Source organism: Phyllostomus hastatus, unplaced genomic scaffold (genome assembly GCF_019186645.2).
Source record: "Phyllostomus hastatus isolate PE091 unplaced genomic scaffold, TTU_PhHast_1.1 phas_scaffold_114, whole genome shotgun sequence".
Lineage (NCBI taxonomy): Eukaryota > Metazoa > Chordata > Mammalia > Chiroptera > Phyllostomidae > Phyllostomus > Phyllostomus hastatus.
The window spans coordinates 392,505-404,156 of record NW_025334006.1 but is presented as its reverse complement, the minus strand read 5'-3'; the positions used below and the strand labels follow the sequence as shown (position 1 = coordinate 404,156).

The following is an 11,652-nucleotide window of genomic DNA, read 5'->3' as shown; positions in this document are numbered from 1 at the left end:
CCGTGAAGTCGTCTGGCGTGGACTGACGTCTGTGACCGTCTGCTGTGGCTCAAACGGACACTCTCTCTTCGACTCAGCTGTTTTTTCCCTCTAAAACGCAGATGAGATCATACTAGTTTCCTTCTTAAAACTCTTTAGTAATCTGCTGCTGCCTGAAGAACAAACGTCAAGCGTGCTTTAGGGGCCTGCCCTGGACTCTCACCTCGTCTCGTCTGCATCGCCCTCTCTTCCCCTCCCCTCCGCCGCCCCTCTCCCGCTGCCCACCTCACACACTGCTTTTGAGACCTACCAAACTTAAGCCTGGGTTTTCTTGTTTTAATACTAATGACTTTTTATGTGACTTTAGCCTTTGAATTCTTCCTTTAGGTTGTCAGTCCCATTTGGTGTTTTCCTTTTTGTTTCTGGATGCTGATAGCTGATGTGGACATTGCTCTTAAAGTTTCTCTTTGGAAAAAATAACTTTAGAATCTGATGGATGGATGGATGGATGGTGTGTGTGTAATAGTCAATTTTTCCTCATATGTTTGTAAGTTATTTGTTATTAAGTTCTTTATCTACTAGCGTTATAATAGATTCTGTATACATATGGAGACATATCAGTCCCTGGTCTCATTCCACAGAATATCTCAAACTTATAGGACTCTAAATCTATTCTTGTTTCATTCTGCCATCTGATTTTCTATTTAAGTAATATTCTTGTTCTATTTTGCCACCAGAAATAAATTTGAAAAAGACAGCTACTGAGAAAGCTGAGAGAGAGAGTGTATGTGCAAGTGAGTGTGCAAATGAGCATGTGCAGGCCGTGTCCGGGAGGGCAGTGTAGTCAGGGCACACGCAAGGATCTGAGGGGAGCCACGGTGTGGGCCTTGGTGGGGAACTTCCATTCACACGAGGTGTGGCTGTGCAATACGAATCTGTGCAAGTGAGGCAGTTCTGAGGGGCGTGGGCCAAGTGTGACACGTGCATAAAGGGGAGGGGAGTCACACAGAGGGGCGGGGACAGCTCTGCGTCATCAGAGTAGCCCAGAGAGGAGAGGGGCCAGTGGGGACCCCTCATGTAGAGGGAGGGGTGCAAGTCACACTCCGGGAGGCAGGAGCTGGTGAAAAGAACTGAGAGGCAAAGGAAGGACCTTGGGATGAATTTGAACTCCGGGGAAGGTTCCCTTGACTCCTTTGGAATTCTTTCCCCTAGATGAGGCGGATACAGCCCAGGTCCTTGAGCTCATCATCCCACTCGGCAGACTGCGCCTGGACGGAGGAGATTTCCATGAGTGCTGTTCCTTTTTTACCCTGAGGCTCAAGCCTGGAAGGGGAGCCCTCTAGACGACAGACTTTCATAGAATCCTCACCCTGGTTCCATCCTGCACCTTCCCCCGCCCTTCAGAAGCCCCACCCGGGTCCCAAGTCCTGAACCTGCCTCGTGCCGTCAGTTTCCGCTTCATCCTTAGCTTCAGGACGGGATTTGGGCATCGGCATGAAGTGTGTGCTGGTGGTCTTGCTGATGGCGACTGGTGAGTGACTGAAGGTGTCCCTTTGTCAGGTTGGTTAGGACCCTGTGCGGGGCGGGTGAGGCTGTGGTGCTTGAGGAGAGGGAGAGCTGGCGGGTCAGAACATGAGAGTTTGGGACGTGGGTGGTACACTAGTTATCTCATGTGCAGGCTCAGCCATTTGTTGTACCTGACTAAACCTTTTCAATTACGGGCTGGACACCTCCTCTGAGCTTCCGATAACCTTCTTGGGCTGAAATGTGGAGGCCCGCCAGCGGGGAGGAGGGAGAGAGGATGCTGGAAGGGGCAATCAGAATCTATAACAGACATAAAAAGCAAAAGCAGCAGGTATTTTGCTCTAAGGTTCAGAAGGAAAAAATAGATCCTGTTCTTTGGGCTTTAAAACATAATGTGTAATAATAACCACTCTTACCACCATCACCATAAAATATATAGTTATACTTATATAGTACCTGTATAATGGCCACTGCCCTGTTTTCTACATACTAACTCATTTGATTCTTATTACAACTTTGTGAGATAAGTATTATTGTTCTCATTTTATTGATGAGAAAATTGAGGCACAGAGCAATTCAGTGACTTACTATACTGAAATTAGTATGGCTCTGTGATTAGGCAGTAATGCTCTTCTGCTTAATAGTTCAGTGGTTTTGGACAAATACCCTAACCACTCTGATCCTCAGTTTTCTTATGGGAGCATGGGGAAATAATGTCTATCTTTCAATAATGCGTAATGCTTCCTAAACCTTTATTAGACCGAGTGTAGTGAACCACGTTAAGTGCAGCAGGGGATGGGAGGTTTTTCCCTCACACAGAGAAACCAGCAGGTGTGAAGGCCGTGAGGGGTGACGCGTTCAGAAGCCCAGCTGCGTAGCTGGAGAGCAGAGGAGGGAAGGGGAGCGGGAGTCATACAGCAGACGGCCTTCTATCCTTGGTTTTAGAAGTGATCCTGGTTGTAACAGAAAGCCTTTAAAGAGTTTTAAATATGGGAGTTACGTGGCCACATTTATGATTTAAAAAGATTCATGTGACTCCACTCAGCATAATTCTCTTGAGATTTTCCCAAGCTGTGTTCATATGAATAATTTGTTCCTTTTTATGGTGAGTATATTCCATGGTATGGATGCACTGCAATTTGTTTAATTACTCACCCGATGAAGGACATCCATGAACACATCTGCTACATTTAAAAAAAATTTTTATTGTTGTTCAAGTACAGTTGTCCGCATTTACACACCCCCCACACTCCCTCCCAGCCCCAGCCATATCCTCCTCCCTCCCCTGCTTCCATCCCCCCTTGGTTTTGTCCGTGTGTCCTTTATAGTTGTTCCTGAAAAGCCTTCCCCCCATCACCCCCTCCCACCTCCCCTCTGGTTACTGTCCGATTGTTCTTAGTTTCAATGTCTCTGGTGGTATTTTGCTTGCTTGTTTGTTTTGTTGATTAGGTCCCACTTAAAGGTGAGATCACATGGTATGTGTCCCTCACTGCCTGGCTTATGTCACTCAGCATAATAAAAATATGGGACACTTCACGAGTTTGCATGTCATCCATGCACAGCGGCCATGCTAATCTTCTCTGTGTCATTTCCAGTTTAGTATATGTGCCACCGAAGCGAGCGCAAAAGCTGCTACATTTTGTATGATAAGTTTTTATTTGTCTGGGATTCAGTCCAGAAAATGAAATTTCTAGCCCTATGGTAATTTTATGTTTACTTTCATAGCAGACTTCCAAATGGATTTCCAGACTGGCTGCACAATTTTACATCCGCTGCAGCAATGTATGAGTGAGCTATTTTCTCTACATCCTCGCCGTCATTTTTCACTTCAGCCATCCTGTTACATGGATAGCAATATCTCCTAGTTTTAATGTTCACTTACCCAGGGACTAATGCTGTTGAATATCTTTTCGTATGCTTACTTACCCTATGTATATTTTCTTCAGTGAAGTGCCTGTTCTTGTCTTTTGCTCAGTTTCTACTTAGACTTTGGTTGTTTTTTTTTATTATTTGACTGTTGACTCTGAGAGTAGATAATAGATAGTTTAGATGCAAGTATTTTGTCAGATAGGAGGTTTGCACATATTTTCCCCCCCAGTATGTAACTTGTCTTTAACCTCTCTTCAGGGGGTCTTTTTCTGATGAGGTCAGATTGATCGATTTTTCCTTTTATGGGTTTTGGTGTCAAGTCTAAGAATTCTTTGTGGAACCCTAGATCCTGAAAATGTCCTCTTTTTTTCTGCTATAAGTGTTAGTTATATATTTAAGTCTGTAATCCATCTAAGTTTAGTTCTGTATAAGGTGTGAGCTTCAGGTGGAGATTTTGTTTTCAGTCTATGGATGTTTAACTGCTCCAGCAGTATTTGTTGAACAGCTGTACTTTATTGAGTTGCCATTGCACCTTTGTCAAAAATCAGTTGGACATACCGGTGTGTGTCTATTCCTGGGCTTTCTGTTTTGTCCCATCAGTTTATGAGCCTGCCCCTCTGCCGGTGCCGCATTGTCTGCGGTACTGTGTCTAGACAAGCAAGTCTTAATAGTGGGTGCAGTGATCTCTTCCTCTCTGTTTTTTAAACATGATTTTAGCCTGTGACTTTTCCTATAAAAGTTTCCATAAGTTTCTCTTTGAATACAATAAATCTTGCTGGAATTTTTATGTGAATTTTGTTAAACCTGTAGATTAGTTTGGGCAGAACTGGCATTTTTACTCTGTTGAGTTTTATAGTTTATGAACATAGCATGTCATTCCTTTTCTCGAATATTTAGTTCTTTGATTTGTTTCATCAGCATTTTGTAGTTTTCAGCCTAAAGATTTTGTATATATTTTGTTAAGTGTATGCCTAATTATTCAATTTTCTTTAGAGTGATTGCAACTGGTATTGAATTTTAAATTTTGGATTTTATATGTTCGTTGCCAGTACGTAGAAGTGTTGGTTGATTTTTGTGTGTTGATCATGTATCCTGTGACCTTGCTGAACTCACATGTTCTAGGAGTTTTTTTGTAGATTCCCTGGAATTTTCTGTGTAAACAACCATGCCACATACAAATAAGAGTGGTTATATTTCTTCCTTCCCAGTTGGTTTGTCTTTTATTTCTTTTCCTTGCCTTGTTGCAGTGGCCAGAATGTACAGTACTATTTTGAGTAAGAGTGTTGAGAATGGACAGTGTTGTCTTATTTGAGGTCTTAAAGTGTAAGCATTCAGTTTTTCACCTTTGAGTATGATGTTAACTGTAGGGTTTTGTAGATGCTTTTTATCAAGTTGAGGTAATTATTCTTTCTAACTTACTGAGATATTTTATTAAGAGTGGATGATGGGTTTTTCAACTGCTTTCCACCATCTGTATCATTAACATAATAAGTTTTCCAATTTAGCCTGTTCATATGGTAGATTACATTGATTAACTTTCAAACATTAAACTAGGCTTGCATGCCTGGAATGAGCCCCATTTTGGTGTATAATTTTCTATCCATTACTAGGTTTGATTCCCTAATATTTGCTGAGGACTTTTATAGCTGCATGACGACAGCCATTTTAACGGGCGTGAGATGAGATCTCATTTGGGTTTGGATTTGCATTTGCCCGATAATTAGCGAAGCTGAGAATCTTTTCCTGTGCCTGTTGGCCATTTGGATGTCTTCTTTGGAAAAATATCTGCCCATTTTTCTGTTTAGTTCTTCTGCCAATTTTTTAAATTGGGTTGTTTGTTTGCTTTTGTTGAGTTATATGAGTTCTTTACATATTTTGAATATTAACACTGTATTCAATGTCTGACCTAAAATTATTTTTATCCCATTCTATAAGTTGCCTTTTCATTTTATTGATTTTTTTCTAATACAGATGCTTTTTAGTTTAATATAGCCTCACTTGTTGGTTTTTGCTTTTGTTGCTTGTGCTGCTGGTGTCATAGCCAAAAAATCATTGTCAAGACCCATGTCAGGGAGCTTCTTCCTCATGTTTTCTTGTAGGATTTGTACAGTATTTCATTCACAATAGCATCAAAAATGGTAAAATACTTAGGAATAAATGTTATCAAGGAAATGAAAAATCTGTACAATGACGAGATTTTTGTGAAAGAAATTGAGGAAGAATCAAACAAATTGAAAGATATTCCATGTTAATGGATTAGAAGAATTAATATCGTTAAAATGTTCACACTACCCAAAGTCATCTACAGATTCAGTGCAATCCCTATCAAAATTCCAAAGGTATTGTTCATAGAAATAGAAAAAAATTGTAAAGTTTGTATAGAGCCACAGAAGACCACTAATAGCCAATGCAATCTGGAAAAAGAAGAAAAGACAGGAGGTATTACACTTCCTGATAGCAAACCATACTGAAAAGCTATAGTAATTAAAACACTAAGTTAGTAGCATTAAAATAGACACATAAGCCAATGGAACAGAATATAGAGAGCTGGAAATGACCCCCTGCATGTATGTCAACTAATATTTGACAAGGGAACCAAGAACACCCAATGGGGAAAGGACAGTCTTATCAACAAATGTTGTTGGGTAAATGGGATAACCACAGGCAGAAACATGAAAATGGACCCCTTGTCTTACACCACCCACAGAAATGAACTCAAATGGATTAAAGACTTAAACATAAGGTCAGAAAAAATAAAATTCCTAGAAAAAAAAACACAAAGAAGGAGCTCCAAATTGATTTTCAAATGTTGAGAAATAACATTATCGAACGTTCATTATATGCCAAACATTCTTCCAAACAACTTAAATATATTAACACATTTAATGCTCAAAATAACCCTAGAATAGAAGTGTAAGATCTCAGTGTACAAATAAGGAATTAAGATATAGAGATTTACATAATTTGTTTAAGTTCATACTAATAGTAATGATAGAGCCAGAATCTGAATCTAGGCACCTATTTCCAGAGAATAAGCATTGTACTGTATTTAAGTGCCCATCTGTACCAAGTATCTCTCCCTACATTCTCATGTCAGAATTAAAGTTTTAATTTTCATTTCTGTTGGAGTCATGATAACTGGTCCCAGAACATCCCTACAGTGAATTAGTAGGAAAAGTCAGGGAGATGTAGGAAAGGCTGCATTGCTGAGACTCTGGATAGAGCCAAGACATAGTAAGATTTTGGGAGACTGGAAATGAGCAAGGATGTCTGGAGAGAAGTAAGGAGGTCATGTAGAGAATAAGGGCACACATGGGATTTGGATTCAGATAGACTGAAGTCTGAATCCTTGAACCAACCATCATACACTATTTGTATGGCCTCAAGGAAGTTTCCTAATGTTAGGTTCTTAATCTGTAAAATAATTTAAAATTTATCTACCCAACAGTTTTTTTTTCTGTGAAAATTTAAAATTTTTTTTAAAGTATGATAAGTGTTCAGTACTGTGTTTTTATGCTATGATCTTCTGGTACCATAAAGTAGTGGTGAATGAGTGGTAAATATTGATATAGTCTGACACCGGCATCCCAAACGCTCCATAACCACCCTGTTTCCTTTAATTAGTTGGAATGTCCCTTGATTCTCTTCTCTCTGTGTTCCAGGTGCTGTTCCATGCGCAGGCACGGGAGAGCTCAATCATATGTTCTACGTATTATATCTGAGGTCCAGTCACCAGCCCTGTGTGGGGACTCTGATTGCCCCTCAGTGGGTCATAACAGCTGCACACTGCTTCTTACCGTAAGTAATGGGGACCAGTCCACTCTGTTCCAGAGCTCCAAGGCCGGGACTCAACACCCCTTGGGGAATTCTGAACAACCCGTGCTGGCTGGGAAATCCTAGGCCTGTGATGGTTAACAGGACCTCAGTTACTGTTGAATATAATTGAAACTTGCTCTTTGGACCAATATGGAGTCAATTTTTATAAACCCTCCTCATGTGCTTGAAAGAGTGTATACTCTCTGATCTTAGGATGGAAAATTCTTAATGTGTTAAATGTATTAAATGTTGTAGTCCCAATCTCTATTCTTACTAAGTTTTTCTTGCTTGATATTAACAATTGAGAGGACTGTATTGAAATATTCTCTAGTATTAATAGAATGGTCAAAATAGTTTCATAAGTTTATGAGAGATATATTTTCAGGTTATTTTGTTAAGTATCTGTAAATTTAAGTACATTTATAAACTATATATTTTGTATATTCTTGATAATATTGAACATGTCATTATGTTATTGATTTTCCTCAGATAGGTAATTTTTTGTCTTAAAATCTTTTTAGCCAGATATTAATATACCAGTCCTGGTTTTCTTTTGCTTAGTATTACCCTGGTATATAATTTTACATCTTTTCCTTTTCTTTACATCTTTCTGTATCCTTTTGATTTAAGCATGTCTTTTAATTTACATGTAGCAGGATTTTTGAAAAGTACAATATTACAATCTCTGTCTTTTTTTTCTATTCTTTTTTAAAATTTTATTTAAATTGTTGTTGCAGTACAATTTTCTATCTTCTACTCCCATCCCAACCCATCCACCCAACCCTCCCCTCCTCCCTCCCATTTCCACCCGCCCCTAGTTTTTGTCCATGTGTCCTTATACTTGTTCCTGTAAACCCTTCCCTTTTTCCCCTGAAATTCCCTCTCCTCTCCCCTCTGAAATCTGCCAGTCTGTTCTCTATTTCAGTGTCTTTGGCTATATTTTGCTTGTTTGTTTGTTTTGTTGTTTAGGTTCCTGTTAAAGGTGAGATCATATGGTATTTGTCTTTCACTGCCTGGCTTATTTTGCTTAGCATAATGCTTTCCAGTTGCATCCATGCTGTTGCAAAGGGTAGGAGCTCCTTCTTTCTTTCCGCTGCATAGAATTCCATTGTAAAAGAACCTATGCACCCCAATGTTCATAGCAGCACAATTTACAATAGCCAAGTGTTGGAAGCAACCTAGATGCCCATCAGTAAATGAATGGATCAAAAAACTATGGTTCATTTACACAATCTCTGTCTTTTAAACTGGTGAATTTAGGCCTTTTCTATTTAGTTTGAATTTTGCTATATTTGGACTTGTTTCGGCCTATTATGAATTTCTACTCTGTTTATGTTAATTTGAAAATACTTTTCCTATTTTACTAGATTAACATTTTTAGATAACTTTCAAATTTAATTTTGTGGAATATATGCACACTATTTCTGTTCCTTTAGCCATTGCTTTATAAGTTTTAATATGGCTATTTAATGTAGCAAAGTCTAAGGTTAAACAATATCTTAATGCCTTCCTCATGTTTCTCCTCAGGTATATTCCATCCATATCCCACAGGGGTAACCATTATTCTGTTTTTTTCCACCATAGTTTAGTTTTTCGTGCTTTTGAGTTGTTTTAAGCCAAAATTTACTCACCATAATTTATCATAATGAGATAGTTATCTATTTATCATGAACTCTCTTCAATATAAACTTCTGTATTTACTTACAAACATATTTTATGGTAAATTAAAGTAGATTCTTTAAAGAAGGGGAAAAGGGAAATAGAGGAAGAAAAAAGAAACTATAACAGGGGACCCATTTTATATAGTTATTAAATTAATACCATAAACATGAGTGAGTTTCCTTCTCCAAGAAAGGAGAGTAATCTCAGAAACAGAAAAGGCCGATTTGGCAAACACAGACACACAAGAGAGCCGTTACAGCTGATTTAAACAGTAAGTTGGGCCTCATGATTCCATCATATTATGTCATCAAAACGCCAGTTCTTATTAATCCCCAGCGTGTGGACATGCAGGAGGTGATCCAGTGAGTGATCTCTCGTTTAGACGGTCAAGAGCGAATCTTACCGTGAGGGTTTCTTTCTTTTTGGTTCTACTGTGTCCCTCAAAGGAACAATCTTGCTCTTGTCAGAAGTTCCCCTAAGGGGCCACTGCAATTGCCTGTTGTCACTGGGGAATTATGCTGTTTAGAGCAGGATTTACACGTGTGCTCCCGAGGACTGGACAGGCTGAGATGACCCCATGAGAACTACAGCGGTCAGTAAAAACGACGTGGCCGAAGACCATCCACCCCCAACTGGGGCCCTGCAAAATCCTTCACTCCAAGCAGATGACCGTAAAGATAACACGGAAACGAGACAAAGGAGAGCCCTGAGCACTGCACGTGCAGTGTCTTCTAAAATTGACCCCAAACAAAGTTTATTGAAAGGATGCTGCTTTAATGAGATCTCCCAAGCTTCTCAGTCCTTGGGATTGCCTGAAGGATGGTCTTATCGGGCCCATTCCTGTCTTATCCCTTTAGACTGTATCTTATATACTCCCAGTGAAGCGACAAGAACACACGGAGAGGCAAGTGGTACTGTTGTTAGGAGACAAAATAAACTTGGCATTTGGAAGTTTAACAGAAAAATTGGTGCTCAGCTCCCAACGTGGTACTTAACCTTCCCGTCATGGTTGCAGAGATCCCTGAGTAAGAGAGCCGGGGGCCTCATGGAAGTGTCCTGTTCTGAACTGAGGGTCCTGAGCCATGACAGTGAGTGGATATTAAATGGATCCCAGTGGAACATCCAGGAGTTTTGACTACTGTTCTCCTAAAGGACCACCAGAAAAAGTTGTTGACCCAGCAGAGTTTCGATAGCAATCGGTAGAGCATAATGTATTCAGATGGTCCTCCCTGGCTTTAAAATATTTCAGCTCTCTCCAAGACATAACTTAGTTTCTTTGACAACCGCACATTTGTTTTCCCCTCCTACCCCAAAGAGCCCCCTAAGAGAACTTACCACTTTCATACAGGCCTTGACTGTGCACGTGTATGCTTCTTCCATCTTTCTTGGTGTGGAATTGGAGCTACTCTCTGGAGTTATGCTGAGAGCAGAGCCCAAGCCATTGCATTGCTTGACCCCTAAATTTATAGAGTGCGCAACCTGCATGACCACCTGTGGTAGCTATGCCAAAAAGACCACATGGACAGAGATAAGAAGAGAAGGTTAATGGGTTGTTATAGAAGAGAAACGGTGTGCACGGGTTTGAGTGTGTGTGAGGGGGAGAGACTGGCCTTGTGATGTATGATGGCACCCATTTTTATGTGTCCATTTTCCAGAGATCTCCAGGTTATCTTACATGGTGGTTCTCGAAGTTTCCAAGACACCATTGGGGAGATAATACCATATAAGAAGATCTTCATTCACCCAAACTTCACTGTTACATCTCCAAAAAATGACCTGATGCTCATACAGTTGTCTGTGCCTCTCACCTTCTTCTCTGCTGACACTTTGCACTTACCTGCTCCTCTGAATGATGAAGTTAAGGATTGCGTGGTTCACACCTGGTTACAGACTACAGATTTTTTGGGTGAGTGGCTATCAAAAAGAAGAGGTAATTGTGTTCTTGGGTGTATTCACACCTTTAGGGTCGCTGAGGAATTAGGGGAAGGTCTTGGAAACTGTAGGCCCGGTGCCCGATTTCTAAGCACAGGTGCGAGGCTGAAATACAGCAGCACTACTGGCTCTGCAAAGCAGAAGGGTGACCTCCTCTAAGCCTTTGGGAATCAGATCCTGAATCGAGCTGTTACATGTATGTATCACATTGGCACACACCGCAGAGGGCTGGGATCCGGGGGTCTATGTTCGAATATTGGCTCTGCCATTTATGATAGGGTTATTGACACATTACTTCTTTGAGTCTTAATTTGAAAATGTGTGGAAGTCGTATTTTCCCTTGACCTAACAGGAGTGATACTGTCATGACTACAACATCAGTAACAGCTCCCATTTGTTGAGCACTGATTACGTACCAGGCACGGAGTCCCCTGTACGTATTATTCAGTTGTTTTCATACATCATGTAGCTGTTTTATTAGGATGTATGTCTTTTAAACGAGAAAACCAAGACTTGAAGATTAACAGATTGTCCAAGGCCCCAGACTTGGCGATGGCATAGCTTGGATTCAGATCTTGCTTGCTGCCTCTTCGCCAGCCACCCCTTGAGGCTGATGGTCCATCCGAGATGGTAAACTCAGCGGGAGGGTATGTCTCATCCAGGCTTCTTCCCCTGAGTCCATTTCAACGGAGAATGAGCCCTGAGGGAGGAGGGGCCGCATGCCTTATGGTAACGCAAACCAGAATGAAAATGTCTTGTTCCTTGTGCCTAGGGAATACAGGCAGCATCCTGTACAGCATGAAGAGTCGACTGGATCCTGGTTTAGACTGCATGAAATTGCTGGATGAAAAGTTCCTTCCAGACATGTTC

The 11,652-nt window shown here is 40.6% G+C and overlaps 1 non-coding gene across 1 annotated transcript; it reads right to left on the bottom strand.

Moving 5' to 3' along the window:
* Positions 1 to 3,020: 3,020 nt before the first annotated feature.
* On the bottom strand, positions 3,021 to 3,127 carry LOC123829848. Its single transcript, XR_006787656.1, has one exon. It is a non-coding gene; the product is annotated as a U6 spliceosomal RNA (small nuclear RNA).
* Between the last annotated feature and the right edge of the window lie 8,525 nt (positions 3,128 to 11,652).